Source organism: Schistocerca cancellata, chromosome 10 (genome assembly GCF_023864275.1).
Source record: "Schistocerca cancellata isolate TAMUIC-IGC-003103 chromosome 10, iqSchCanc2.1, whole genome shotgun sequence".
In the NCBI taxonomy this organism is placed as follows: Eukaryota; Metazoa; Arthropoda; class Insecta; order Orthoptera; family Acrididae; genus Schistocerca; species Schistocerca cancellata.
This window is the reverse complement of record NC_064635.1, coordinates 214,216,469-214,229,566: the sequence shown is the minus strand read 5'-3', so window position 1 is coordinate 214,229,566 and position 13,098 is coordinate 214,216,469. Positions and strand designations below refer to the sequence as shown.

The 13,098-nt window shown below is 48.6% G+C and overlaps 1 protein-coding gene and 2 non-coding genes across 3 annotated transcripts in view; 1 reads left to right on the top strand and 2 right to left on the bottom strand.

The window, feature by feature from the left end:
- Nucleotides 1-13,098, bottom strand: part of LOC126106274 (activating transcription factor 3) — a 609,251-nt gene that overhangs the window by 203,118 nt on the left and 393,035 nt on the right. The window lies entirely within an intron of this gene.
- Nucleotides 5,696-5,770, bottom strand: Trnat-ugu (transfer RNA threonine (anticodon UGU)). Its single transcript has one exon. It is a non-coding gene; the product is annotated as a tRNA-Thr (tRNA).
- On the top strand, nt 5,903-5,977 carry Trnat-ugu (transfer RNA threonine (anticodon UGU)). Its single transcript has one exon. It is a non-coding gene; the product is annotated as a tRNA-Thr (tRNA).

Sequence of the window (13,098 nt, the reverse complement as noted above, 5' to 3'; positions counted from 1 at the left end):
ACAGGGCCTGTTGCACACCACACTCTCCTTCTTTCGATGAAATTTTCCTTAACTTTTCGGCATACTTGCGCTTCTAATCCTGTTATTACACGCTGAATCGCAGTCTTGTGTTCCGCATGTGATCATCAGTTGCGTACACACAAATGTTCAAATACACCTACAAGAGGAAAACACACGGGGTCAAGTCGTACGATCTTGGTGTCTAATTCTACATCTACATCTACATCTATACTCCGCGAGCCACCTTACGGTGTGTGGCGGAGGGTACTTATTGTACCACTATCTGATCCCCCCTTCCCTGTTCCATTCACGAATTGTGCGTGGGAAGAACGACTGCTTGTAAGTCTCCGTATTTGCTCTAATTTCTCGGATCTTTTCGTTGTGATCATTACGCGAGATATATGTGGGCGGTAGTAATATGTTGCCCATCTCTTCCCGGAATGTGCTCTCTCGTAATTTCGATAATAAACCTCTCCGTATTGCGTAACGCCTTTCTTGAAGTGTCCGCCACTGGAGCTTGTTCAGCATCTCCGTAACGCTCTCGCGCTGACTAAATGTCCCCATGACGAATCGCGCTGCTTTTCGCTGGATCATGTCTATCTCTTCTATTAATCCAACCTGGTAAGGGTCCCATACTGATCAGCAATACTCAAGAATCGGACTAACAAGCGTTTTGTAAGCTACTTCTTTCGTCGATGAGTCACATTTTCTTAGAATTCTTCCTATGAATCTCAACCTGGCGCCTGCTTTTCCCACTATTTGTTTTATGTGATCATTCCACTTCAGATCGCTCCGGATAGTAACTCCTAAGTATTTTACGGTCGTTACCGCTTCCAATGATTTACCACCTATGGCATAATCGTACTGGAATGGATTTCTGCCCCTATGTATGCGCATTATATTACATTTATCTACGTTTAGGGAAAGCTGCCAGCTGTCGCACCATGCATTAATCCTCTGCAGGTCTTCCTGGAGTACGTACGAGTCTTCTGATGTTGCTACTTTCTTGTAGACAACCGTGTCATCTGCAAATAGCCTCACTGAGCTACCGATGTTGTCAACTAAGTCATTTATGTATATTGTAAACAATAAAGGTCCTATCACGCTTCCTTGCGGTACTCCCGAAATTACCTCTACATCTGCAGATTTTGAACCGTTAAGAATGACATGTTGTGTTCTTTCTTCTACGAAATCCTGAATCCAATCACAAACCTGGTCCGATATTCCGTAAGCTCGTATTTTTTTCACTAAACGTAAGTGCGGAACCGTATCAAATGCCTTCCTGAAGCCCAGGAATACGGCATCAATCTGCTCGCCAGTGTCTACGGCACTGTGAATTTCTTGGGCAAATAGGGCGAGCTGAGTTTCACATGATCTCTGTTTGCGGAATCCATGTTGGTTATGATGAAGGAGATTTGTATTATCTAAGAACGTCATAATACGAGAACACAAAACATGTTCCATTATTCTACAACAGATTGACGTAAGCGAAATAGGCCTATAATTATTCGCATCTGATTTATGATCCTTCTTGAAAATGGGAACGACCTGCGCTTTCTTCCAGTCGCTAGGTACTTTACGTTCTTCCAGCGATCTACGATAAATTGCTGATAGAAAGGGGGCAAGTTCTTTAGCATAATCACTGTAGAATCTTAAGGGTATCTCGTCTGGTCCGGATGCTTTTCCGCTACTAAGTGATAGCAGTTTTTTTTCAATTCCGATATCGTTTATTTCAATATTTTCCATTTTGGCGTCCGTGCGACGGCTGAAGTCAGGGACCGTGTTACGATTTTCCGCAGTGAAACAGTTTCGGAACACTGAATTCAGTATTTCTGCCTTTCTTCGGTCGTCCTCTGTTTCGGTGCCATCGTGGTCAACGAGTGACTGAATAGGGGATTTAGATCCGCTTACCGATTTTACATATGACCAAAACTTTTTAGGGTTCTTGTTTAGATTGTTTGCCAATGTTTTATGTTCGAATTCGTTGAATGCTTCTCTCATTGCTCTCTTTACGCTCTTTTTCGCTTCGTTCAGCTTTTCCTTATCAGGAAAACCCGGCCATGGATCATCTACCGTAACAAGTCCGTTGTTGCAATCAGTGCTTGAGAGGTTGCGACATCTTTTTCAAAGCAAACCCCTTCGGCGCTCCCTCGATGTACTGCGGCAGCGCTCGCCGCCCACTGTGCCCGGCGCCGCCCACGCAGTGGCACGCCACGCCCCAGGGGCCGCCGCTCGCCCTCATTCGCTGTGGATGCAGCGTGGCTCCCCCATGATTACTCGAGGCTTTCCCGTTTTCCAAAATCCTGCAGTTTTGCTTTCGGACGCAATCATTCTGCAGAAAGTGCTCCTGACCAGCGAACATTATTTTCTTCGTGAAACCGTCGTCCGGCCTTTGTCTCACAAGCACGCACTGGGATGTCCAGCGGTTACAGTGATCGTTTACGCACAGTTCTTACGTCACTCAACTATTACAGGCTCAAAGATCCCAATCTTTTTACAGAATTCGGTGCACGCTGATTCTAGGACTATCCATTTCTCGTGAACGTCGGCGAATAGATTTCAGTGGACTTGGTAAAATCATCACTCAAAAAATGGTTCAAATGGCACTGAGCACTATGGGACTTAACATCTATGGTCATCAGTCCCCTAGAACTTAGAACTACTTAAACCTAACTAACCTAAGGACAGCACACAACACCCAGCCATCACGAGGCAGAGAAAATCCCTCACCCCGCCGGGAATCGAACCCGGGAACACGGGCGTGGGAAGTGAGAACGCTACCGCAGGACCACGAGATGCGGGCTAAAATCATCACTCCCGATGCCGACACTTTCAGCGTAACTATTAACACGTGGGGGCCCCGAGGGTTTGATGTCCACAACTAAAGCAGTTTCCACAAATTTAACTATCGGCTTCATAACAGTCGACGTAATCTGGGTTTTAGGCTGATCAAACCGACCGCGGAGTTTGATAACAGTCTTTGCGCAAATACCAAATTTTTAATAATTTCTAGTGTTTAGTACCTCTACCGGTACAAACGCAAACCTTTAGGATCGTATTGTAGTCCGTCTGTCTGTCCGACAATTAAAAAACACTTTTTCTAAGGAGCGATTAGACGTATTAATTTAGGTCATATGTTAAGATGTACTGTGCCCTAGGTAGTATATACATTTTAAGCATCATTTCAGTCACAATATACGGCCATTTATGTCAGCTATTCTGATGCTCGAAAAGTCAGCCATCAAACCCTGCTGACCTAGAATCACGAAATTTCGCAACAAGCAAGGTTTCACAGTACGAGTGAAGGAAAAAAGAATCCGAAAAGTCTTAATTTGTAAGCATATAACAGGAAAAAATAATTTCTTTGTCATATTTTATCCGTCTGCCTGTTTGTCTGCCCACCTGTTACGAACCTTTCCCTGTGGAACAATTTGGCGCATTAAGTTCAGACATACGTTACATACTAAAATCAGTGTATTCGTGGTGTAAGAATTTTAAGCTTATGTATCAATGCAATCAAAAGATACTATCATTCATGTCTTTTTGATATTCGAAGACTGCCTCAGCAAGAACTGGAGGGTGCTTCTTGTTCACCTAGAAAGATCAAATTTGGAAAGAAGGAAGGTTTCACAGTACAAGTAAAAGTAAAAGTCCGAAATTGTAAATTTGTAGTTACTTGATTCGAAATACATTTCTTCTGTCATTTGTAATCCGACTTCAGACTTGAAATTAGAACATTCTACAAGGAACTGGAATCCCTGGGGCCGATATTTTGCCAGTATCAATGCCGATAATAGACAAAAATCGTGGATATATTCGATTCCTACTTGTACCTAACATGTTTTTTTCTTTTTTTGCAATATAACATGATGCTGTTCCGCTCCACTACTCCACTACCAGCCACACGAAAGACAGACTACATTCATGCAACGTTCAGAGTGCCAATTTGCTAGAGCAAAAATGCCGGCCATTTCAAAAGTGACTATCTCTGTGCGACAGCCTTTATTTGACGGCACATAAGCGCGCTATCGTCAGCATACTCGCGCTAACAGATGCCCTTACTAGAGCACAACATGGAACTTCAGTAATAATATGACGAAAATGCGAGTACCGTAATAACGAGATTCGTCGTCACTGGTATCTCGATTGCCTTTTTAATAACTCTGTCCGAGAAACCGTTAGCTGAGCAGCTCAGAGATGTCCTTTCGAAACTGAACATCCGTTACTCCGTTAACTTGTGGTCTGATAGGGTAAATTTATTTTCCTACCCGTGTGTTGCATGTATGTTCGGTGCAACGCAGGAGACATAGCGCCGGGTTTATCCGACGTAAGATTTTCAGATCCACACTGCTCGATTTACCTTCGTACACGTACATACCATCGGCGGGTATACAAATTATTTGGAAAGAGTAGAGTTGCATTTCTCAGCGGCAAGTGTGACGGCCACTATAGTGCATCAGTGATATAGGCGTTGTCTGCTGTAACCAGACTTGCCGGGTGTTACCGTATAAAGGGGCGCGAACAGCGTCAGTGATCACTGAACAGGACACGGAGATGCCGCGTACACGTGTGAGTCGGCGTTATCAGCGAGTGACAGAGTTTGAAAGGGGCTTCGCCTTGGCTCTCCATTTGGCCAGCTGCAGATGTGTGGGGGACTGGGATAAGGGATGCGGCAGCGAGTCCGTGTCGGACTGTAGGGCTGAGCGTGAGCGCAGGCACTGTCGTCGCTGAGGTTCCAGACGACCGCATCTGACCGACACAACTGGCGGTCGCCGTACGCTCTAACCCCTTGACCTCTACGCCTGCTATCGGAGAACAGGCAATGGGCTCAGCGCACCATTCCGTGCCGTCTCGCATCACTGGTCGGAGCCTAGTAGCAGAATTACCGTCCCACGGGCAGGTTGCCGTTAAGACAGCAAGGCAGTGGTGTCGTGAGTGGGAAGCGGCAACTGCTGATGGGTAACGCCGCCTCGTAGTAAGGAATGAATTGTCTCCAGTAGAATATGGACCACCGTCCCAGTTCCAGTATCCGAGATATCGAGGGCAGTTAAATAGCTGCGGGCCAGCTAGCCTAAGGTCAGGCTATAACGGCTGTATGACATCTCACCCAGCTGAATCATTGCATCCAACGAGGACAGAGGGGGTGCAGCGTCACAGTATTACGTCGGCGCATACTGTAAAACTTAAACTCCGGACAAGCAGGCCTCGGAAGGCCCAACAGTACCGACCGACAGCCGCGTCAGCCGCTGCTGATGGGAGTCGCTGGATGCAGGTAGGGAGTGGCTTTTGGTCAGCACACTGCTCTCCCAGCTGGTGGTAACTTTCGTGGCTGGACCTGCTGATTCTCAGTCGAGCAGCACCTCACTTGGCCTCTCAATGGCCACGAGCACCTCTCTTGGCAACAGTGCTCAGCAGACCAGGATGGTCACCCATCCGGACGGTAGCCCGACAGGCGCTTAACTCCTGCGATCTGATGGGAGCCCGTGTTACAACTGCGGCGAGACTGCTGGCCGTACGCCGGCCGCACTGGCCTTGCGGTTCTAGGCGCTTCAGTCTGAGAACCGCGTGACCGCTACGGTCGCAGGTTCGAATCCTGCCTCGGGCATGGATGTGTGTGATGTGAATTATAATTCAATGGACACCCTAGCTGCAAACAGGCGTTGATGTACTTCATTGGGGACATGTTGAAAATGTGTGCCCCGACTGGGACTCGAACCCGGGACCTCCTGCTTACATGGCAGACGCTCTATCCATCTGAGCCACCGCGGGCACAGAGGATAGTGCGTCTGCAGGGACTTATCCCTTCACGTGTCCACGAAAGTAGTGGTGTGGACATGTTGGGAATGTGGATCTCACGGGGAGCGTCCAAGGGATAAGTCCCTGCAGACGCACTATCCTCTGTGCCCGCGGTGGCTCAGATGGATAGAGCGTCTGCCATGTAAGCAGGAGATCCCGGGTTCGAGTCCCGTTCGGGGCACACATTTTCAACATGTCCCCAATGAAGTACATCAACGCCTGTTTGCAGCTAGGGTGTCCATTTAATTATAATTCATTTCTAGCAAAGCTGCATGGTCATCCACAGTAACTGTTCTTTCGGGAACAGATACTACCGTCATATATGTGTGTGATGTCCTTAGGTTCGTTAGGTTTAAGTAGTTCTAAGTTCTAGGGGACTGATGACCTCAGGTGTGAAGCCCCATAGTGCTCTGAGCCATTTGAACCATGTTTTGACTGAAGACTGCGACTGAAATCGGGCCGAGCAGCCGGCGCCGTCCTACGTCGCGGCGGCGGAGGGCGTTCGTAGTGGGGACCAGCGGGCGCGCAACACTGCATGCCCGCACTATCCCTGTCGGCTTCTCTCGGAAATGTCAGCTCCAGTTGCCAACTATGAGACGCCGGTGAAGGTGTTATCGATCTACGATTCCACACGGCACGACCTCGTTGTCGATGGGACTTTAAAGCCTAGGATTCCTTCCGTCGAAATAATGTGTGATACTATAATGACATAACGTCTCAAGTCGTGAACTTTCATTTCGTTTTCTCCTACTCTTCTGCGGGTTTCACCTTCCCCTGACAGGCAGTGTACACTTCACTCCTGCTGGCGTATTCCGCAGGCGTAGTACCGCTGAATCTCTTAACGTGTTCAGGAGCTGGCGGCGGCCACGATAGGAACGCGGGGCTGGTAGCTGGCGACGCAGCCTCTGCTTCAGTCCCGCCTCCCCGCTTTCCGCCCCGGCTGTTGCGTGCAGGTATCGGCGGCAGGCGAGGCCGCGTGTGCGCTCGTCTGGCCGCGAACGCCTAATTACGGCCGCGAGGCGGAGTGGGCGTTCCGACGCATCCCGACTAGAGATGGGGGATCCGCTCTTGAACTAATTCATAGAGTTGAATCTTTCAAAGGAGTGAACAATCAGTGATTCAGAAAAAAAGAACGGTAGCTCCAAACGTTTCCCATGGCAGATAGAGAGAGAGAGAGAGAGAGAGAGAGAGAGAGAGAGACGGAGCATATCAGCAGCGCCTCTGCTGGTCACAGCACAGTGCACGCCACACAACACAGCCGGTGCTGGCTTCTGCCCTGCTTCTATCTTGGCTGCCTGCATTGTGCAGTGCCCCATTGGATTTTGTGTTTCACATATGCCCTGCCGTCTCTGTGCGTCGTCTGCCGCGTGCAGTGTCTGGCGCAGCTTAACTTCGCATCGCACTCTGTCGGCGATCGTTTCAGTCGCACGTCCTGCCCTCTGGGCAGTTGATGCGAGCAACAGGACAGAGAGCCACCTAGCGGATAACATAGGAACTACTTGCAACAACCTGCTCGCAAGGGAACGGACGATTTGTCTCGGAGCGGGTGAGTTCACCGCTCCCCCCACCCTCGGAACTCGCCCGCTCAACGCTCGCCCCACCGTCTCGACTCTAGCCAGAGCGTTGAGCAAAGCGACTCAGGTGTCACTCTGGTCTCTGCGGTCTCAGCTCACGCAGTAATACAGCTCGCGGCTCGACCTGCTCAACTCAGCGCCTCTGCATCGGAGTTCGTCCCCACTGGATATTGTTCTTCGTAGTAATACCGCTATGTATATTAAATTATTATGTTATGTATACATCATTTGTTTTTATTTTATTTTTATTTGTTTAAACTGATCAGATTAGCTTCCTGATGATTCCTCTTACTATAGGATTTTTATTATGGACACTTGAATTTACACTTTAATTACGAGCGAACCGATAAACGTATCGCAAAATGTGATACACCAATATTTTCCTTGTTTTATTCTGCGTAAGGCTATATGCAGCACTTTCGTTTTACAGTCAAATTTATATTTTTTTCTGTTATTCTGGTACGGATTTTGCGATTTTAGGCGTCTTCGGAAGGAAACGTTCACTTTAAAAATATATGGCTTGCGATGTATTTGTATGAGGTTAATGAAATTTTAATACATTATAGTCAAATATATTGTTAATGTAAATCTCAAGTTACAACATTTTCCGATTACCCAAAAAACCGCGATAGTGCAAAATAAATCAATAATCAAAAACTTTGTCATATCGTGGAAATTTCAATAAACAATACAAAATTCTTACTCATTATCTGTGTTACTTCAAAATAGGATCAAATAAGATCAAAATACAGGTATAGTACTGGAATAAACCAAGTTTAAAGGGCAATGTGCCTTCCATTTATTTTCTATTGTAAATGAGTGGTGAGTCATGAAAAAGAGCTAATTCATTTCAGGGAGTGAACAGTTCTGATCCAATCTCTGAAAAGAACAGTTTTGCCCATCTCTAATCCCGACTAAGCGTGGCGAATAAAGATCGTCTGCTCTGCTCGCACCTGTGTGCGGCCAGGAAGGCGTGGCACCAGTTTCGATGCTTACTTTGCTTCGTTGGCTCCTCTCTCACGAGGCGCCAGGGAGTCTGCGACCCAGGATCATCTCTAATGTTTACAATTCAGTGCACAACACTGGAACTGCGGCAAAATGGTTTTTGTGCGTACGGCGTACGTAATACAGGGGACGTCCGACACCGTAGCTGCGCGGTCAGCTCGGCACGTTGCTAACCGAAAGGGCCCCGGTTCGATTCCCGACCGGGTCGCAGATTTTGTCCGCTCGCGGACTGAGTGTTGTCCTGTCGTTTGTCACGAACTAGAGGAATTCTTCTCTCTGCTCTCCAACATCAAATAACGAGCCGACAACTGACGCGGTTGCCCCACGTTAGGAGCCAACAATTAACTGATATCAATAATTAAATAAAATCGAACACAAATGGTACATTAGGGTTTTCGTGTATGAATGTAAAAGATTGCTTATATGATCGAACCATAAAAGAAATGTATTTATTTTCGTAGTTTCCACAAAACAAAACAATATTACAAATCTCGAGGCTGATTTGAGTGGGCGGGGACACGATTCAGTTATTGAGGGGAAGGAGGAGGGGACGAACCGCCCCACCATTCTCCGTTATGGTTCGCCGCACTCTCCTGCCGGCGGCAGGCGCTGCTTCGGTGCGGCGCATCGCCTGGGAGCTGTGCTGCGCGGGTCGGCGGCCCCCGCCAGCAACCGCGGCCTCCGCGTTGTCAGCCGTCGTCGGTCGCGGCGTGGCCGGAGCCGTGCTGCCACGGCGTCGGAAGGCGGATGGATGTCGGCGGTGGCTGCAGGGGCGGCCGCGTCCTCTGCCTTCCTCAGTGCCTCCACGTCTTCTCGTCCCTCATCCATCTCCCAGCTCAGCTCCTCTCCCAAGTATTGTCGTTGTCATTGGCGGACGAAATTTTCGACGCGGCCCAAACAGCCGTTTCATCGCTACGCCTCTCCGTGCGGGGTCGAAATTTCCTATCTGGCGTGTGGCTCGTGCATTCTTCAGATGTTTTCCAGCATTCCGAGCCTGTTGGGAGAGCAGCTACACAACAGTTCATTATAACCGCTCTATCTGCGTGTGATACTCTTCACTGGTTGGCAGCTGAATCTTCAAGTTGACACAGGACAGAAAGTCCGGGCTAGAGGTATATGCATACAAATCCTTATAACGAAAGAACGCGACATTTTTTATTGGTGGGTAAACACGCAATCGACAGAGACACTCGACAGGATGTGATCCTCGCCATTTCGTGACCAGCGCTGAGTCGCACTGCACACGGGCGCCACTGGCAGGGCACGCCCTACCTCCGTCTGTTGGCGGTCTGTGCTGTTTCACAGCCGCCTTCCGATTTCATTTTCGAGCAAGATGGGCAGTGACGCCACACCTCACGTCTCCTTGTATCGGATGGAGGCGGTGTCCCCCCCCCTCCCCCCCGTCGATCGTCTCCCTATCTGACTCCGCTGGATTTCAGTGCAGCGGAGTTTAAGCTTCTCAACCACATTCTATACGGAACGGAGAATCCATAACTGGTAGGTTTGGGACAATGGACCTACGCCGCAGAGGGCTTGACACCTGTCTTGCTTATTAGCATGTGGTGAGGATGGAGGATGGAGGCTACAAACGATGCCTGGGTCTGCGCTGAACTGTACCGCCATGCATAAATATGTTTGAACTCCTGTCTACAGTGCTGCACAAGTAGTTACGAACCTCAATAGATACTGACATACAAACAAATGTTTTTTTATACGTCTAGCACGGATGGCCCGTATTTGTATGATCCAGGTGGCCGCCATCAGCATCTGCAGCTGCAGCTGCAGCTGTCGCTACACCACAGGGCCTCCCAGCGGGAGCGGTCGGTGTTCAGCGACGTCACGGGGACGATCGTTCCAAGAAAAAAGTCTTCTAAACGTTTGCTTTGAAACGCATACCTTAAGAACTATGACAACTTCTTCGTCTTTGATACTGTCATACAAATCTCTTCTAATGCAATTTCTTTCCTTTTCATATTTTGACAGGAGGCAGTATGAAACAACGTAAGAAAAAAGTCCATTAAACATGGGCTCGGAAGTGCGTGCATTAAGAGCTATGTCTTACGATCACACGAAACTCCAACTGTCTGACCATAACTAAAGGTGCTCTGATTGCTATAATTGGTTCATTGCAACTACAGCATATGAAATATCAGTTCACTTTCTTATATGAACGAGAAAAAGAATTGCTTCACTTGGTGCTATCATTTGCCACAAGAGTGCTCGATAATTTACAACTGGCACTATTAAAGCATCACTCGATGCTCTAAGTGAAGTTCAATGTTCATCACTTACAGGAGTGCGTTTCCACCTGAGACTCGAATAACGCTTTAGCCTTACTCAGTCACGCTGAGTGCGTCAGCTGAGGTCAGCAACTGGGCCACAGCGCCTCCACGCTCGGCTCTATATTGACCTCCGTGCGAGGTCGCTGGCAAGGAACGATTATTCGAAACGGGAAAGACAAGTAAACATTCGCTCTAAGATGCATACATTATGAACTGTGAAATGCGACAACAGGTCGATACTATCAGTACTGAGGAAGTGCACGGTTGGTCGACAGTGCAGCGCACGTTAATCTATCTTTCGGTGTGTTAACACTGACGCGAGGCGACCCCAGGATGGGTTAACTCAGCCGAAAGTCTCTCAGGTTGCGGTACGACGTCCGTCCTCGTGCCGAGCCGGCTGGTGACCACCAGCAGCCTGTGCATACAGGTCAGCGTGAGTAGGCTTCCTGCAAACGGCGTTTCTCAACGTACCCTCGACCTTCCTACTTGCTGCAGTTTTGCTTTGCAAATGACACGGTGTGCTCCTATCGAAATATCTGCAGTTGTCGACGACTTCACCCTGCTACGTTCCCGTAACTTTTCTGAACATTGTATGCGGCGGGAGAAACTCGGGTCTCACTTTAGAGAACCTGTACGTCCGACAGACTGTACAAGGACGTTACTGCTTTCAATGTTCATCTCGCGCATTGTCCTTGACCAGAGTGTAAGAGAAATTAACGCTCGTACACAGAAATACAGACGGTATCTCTCCTCTCGTCCCATTTACGAGTGGAATAGGACAGTCAGTGACTTCTGTTACTGATTCGAGGTACCCTCCTCTATTTACCACTCACCACTGTGCAGTGGCTTGAGGAGTATGTGTGTATATGTAATATGGTCACTCATTCTGTTACATCACACTTACCGTTGTGTCGTGACAAAAGAATATGAACACACACACACACACACAGCATACCTACTCGAAACAGTCTGATGTGTCTAGGGATAAACATTCACCCATGCTTCGCACCTCGAGATGCGGTGAAAGTAACGCAGAGTAAGAGGACGAACAGGCGTGTATTTGCAGCTCGTCGTTCCTGCTAGGGTGGCCCCACAGACTTGCCTGTCTGCCAGTTGCGTTTCTCTCCTCCCGCCGACGCACTTCATCGGAAGGCAGCAACACTACCCGTTCCCGCTAAGAGGCGTAACTGGAGGCGTCACGCGAACCGCGGCCTTGTACACTACAGGGAAGACGCAGCTAGTCCACTGCAGGCAAAAAAAGGAAGCAGGGCGCAAATTTGGGGTGTAAAAGAGGTGCCCCACACGGTCGAGTTATTGGCCCACTGTTTCTCTCGATGGGTGCTAAGTGACTAAAAAACTACAGTTTGTTGTCGAGTAGTAGCGGAAATGATAACAGTGAAAAACTTCATATCGAGATTGGTGATCACGAAGCAGTTGATTTTAAAGAATTCTGCTAGTTTCGCAGGAAAATAAGCCGTGGCGGACGGAGCAACGTAACATGAAAAGCAGACCAGCACTGGCAAAAGGAGCATTCCTGGCCACGAGAATTGTAGTAGTATCAAAAATAAGAATTTCAGGAAGAAATTGCTGAGAATGTGCGTTTCAAGCAGAGGATTGAAATGTGAAACATGGGACTATGGGAAAACCGCAAAAGATGAAAGTCGATGCATTTAAGACGTGGTTCTACAGAAGACTGACGAAAATTAGGTCGACTGATAAGTAAGACATGAGGAGGTTCTCCGCAGAATCGGCGAGGAAGGGAATACATGGAAAACACTGACAAGGAGAAGGGGCAGGGTGATTAGACATCTGTTAATACATCAGGAAAAAAACTTCCATAGTACTAGAAGGAGCTGCAGTGGTTAAAAGCTGTAGAGGACGACAGTGATTGGAATACATCCAGCGACAGAGGTTGCAAGTGCTACTGTGAGATGAAGAGGCTGGCACACTAGAGGAATTCGTGGTGGGACACAACAAACCAGAGGACTGTTGAGTCAAAAACAAAAGGCTCGGGTCACGGTGTTCATTACGTAGCCTTTCCATCTCCGTCAATGTATCTCCTACCCACGTCCTCCTCCGCTGCTGAGTGCTCAGCACAGGTGGCTGCCATGTAGAAAACAGGGCTCGGATTCGCGGTACTGGCGTGGAATTTTCCTTGGGGGAGGAGTGGTATGGGGTGCATCCAGCCTCGCAATTCCGACTGAAGAGCTACTCGAACGTGAGGCAGCGGCTGCACGGTCTAGGAATTTGTCAACACGGCCGGGAGATGTGTGTGCTGACCGTAGCGCGTCCACGTGGCGCCGCTAGGCAGAGGACGACACGGCGGCCGGTCCACGTCTCGCGGGCCTGGACGAGGTGCTCGTCGTGTGTCTGGCGTCGCCGCTGTGTAAGGCACCCGCTGCCTGGCTCCGCAGGCGTTCGGCAGTTGTTCGCAGGTGTCG